A 2,128-nucleotide genomic window follows, 5' to 3' on the forward strand; every position below is an offset into this window, starting at 1 on the left:
TCGCAGATTAATACATTTACACCCTCAAGTCTGATAAAGAGTGCATGCAATTCCACGCATCTTCATATGTTCTATCATTATTTGAGAACTTAAAAATTAAAAGTAATGCTTAAGATGAATTAAAGCATTTTAGATTTAGTGCATATAATTTGGGCCAACTGACCTTAACCTGCCCACAAATGGGCAGTTCTAGTCATTGCTACGTAACTTGATCTGTGTCCAATTTTTCCACAAGGAAAGTTGTAAAAAATGCACAGATATATATTTTTGGCAATTAGACTGAATATTTGATCTAGTGAAGACAATCAGCATGATCAGCAGATAACCGCACTTACATGCAGATTGCTGTCGTTGGCTGTTCATAATTTTCAGGCACATTTGCTGCACATTTTGGTCTCACACATGCGGCCAAGACAAACTCACCATATTATACTGATACTTAATCAAAAATGACTAAATTAGCATAGATTGAGGATATTGTACAGTGTGTTAAAAGACAAAAATACAATATAGATAAAGTACCTACCCAGTTGATGACATATGAACTTTAAGTTTGTTTCTCTGTAATTGAAGGTATGCATTTAGATGTGTTCTCTGTAAAACAACAGTTTGGATAAAATCAGTTGACCAATATATTTACTGTATGGGCTAGAATATGGACATTGAGGCTGATTTAGAAATGGGTCCAAATTTCGTCCAGGTGCAGAACATGTAGACGAGCATACCATATTGCAGCGCAAAAGGAGCAAATATTTGTATTAAATTCAGGGTAAAAACTGCACAAACATACTGGCCAGCTACATATGTACACAATATTTTAGAGTTAGGCTAGGTCATAGCCACTCTGACAATTCAAAATCAGGTTGTGCATTTTACATTTTCACCCTTGGAACACAATTTTTTTTTTTTTTAGGTGCAAATTTTGCACCGAGTAGCTAAATTTGCTCCAAGCTCTAAGGCTATATTTACTAAACTGCGGGTTTGAAAAAGTGGAGATGTTGCCTATAGCAACCAATCATATTCTAGCTGTCATTTTGTAGAATGTACAAAATAATTGATAACTAGAATCTGATTGGTTGCTATAGGCAACATCTCCACTTTTTAAAACCCGCAGTTTAGTAAATATACCCCTAAGTCACCTCCATTACATCTAATATGCCTTAGGATTTATGGACTTCAGTTTAGTCAAGATGGAAATAAACAGAAATAACCTTTTTGACCACTTTTCCCTGCCCACCACTGACCCCACACACCTATGGGACCAGTGCATTAGCACGAGCATTATAATATTAAAATGTCCTACTTGTAATATTAAAATGTTCTACTTTTTATGATTGGAATGCTAACGCAGTCACTCTACAGATTCAGATCTTGACACTTGTTTATGATGTCAGAGTAGTATTTGGAACCAATCTGTTCCAGCCTGTACTTGGAGGAACTATTCATCTTTTATTAAAGTTTGAATACACAGTAATTAGGCAATAAAATGTTTCATTATTAGATAAGCAGCACTTACAAACTTCACATTGAATATAGATTTGTCTGATTTAGGAGAAAATCCTTGTAATTCAGCAAAGACAGTCATCATATCATTTTTATTATCAAGAGTCAGCCTCGGAGATTCGTAAATAATAATATTCAGGTTAATGGATTCTGTTTCAGACACCTGTAATCACACAAGCATCAAATTAGTATAATGAATTTTAATGTAATCTAATGTAAACAAAATAAAACATTACTTTTTCATTAAAAGTATAATTTGCATTTTGGTAAGAAAAACTTACATCGGGAATTAAGCGGTTAAGCTGAGCAGGAGTCAGCTGCAAGTTCATTTCATGCTGTGTAGAAGACATGTAAAACATATGTGTTATTTCTACATGGCTACCATTAAAAATAATAGAATAACTTCACGTTTTGTCAAACAGATATTTAATGTTGAGACTAAGGGGTATATTTACTAAACTACGGGTTTGAAAAAGTGGAGATGTTGCCTATAGCAACCAATCAGATTCTAGCTGTCATTTTGTAGAATGCACTAAATAAATGAAAGCTAGAATCTGATTGGTTGCTATAGGCAACATCTCCACTTTTCCAAACCCGCAGTTTAGTAAATCTAGCCCTAAGAGTA

General features: G+C 34.2%; 1 long non-coding RNA gene across 1 annotated transcript; it reads right to left on the minus strand.

The window, feature by feature from the left end:
- Window positions 1–526: 526 nt before the first annotated feature.
- On the minus strand, window positions 527–1,839 carry LOC142160524 (uncharacterized). The gene is made up of 3 exons (XR_012693258.1): window positions 1,785–1,839; window positions 1,517–1,666; window positions 527–594 (listed from the first exon to the last, which is right to left on the minus strand). It is a non-coding gene; the product is annotated as an uncharacterized LOC142160524 (long non-coding RNA).
- Window positions 1,840–2,128: the final 289 nt, after the last annotated feature.

The sequence above is a fragment of the Mixophyes fleayi genome, chromosome 6 (assembly GCF_038048845.1).
Source record: "Mixophyes fleayi isolate aMixFle1 chromosome 6, aMixFle1.hap1, whole genome shotgun sequence".
Classification (NCBI taxonomy): domain Eukaryota; kingdom Metazoa; phylum Chordata; class Amphibia; order Anura; family Limnodynastidae; genus Mixophyes; species Mixophyes fleayi.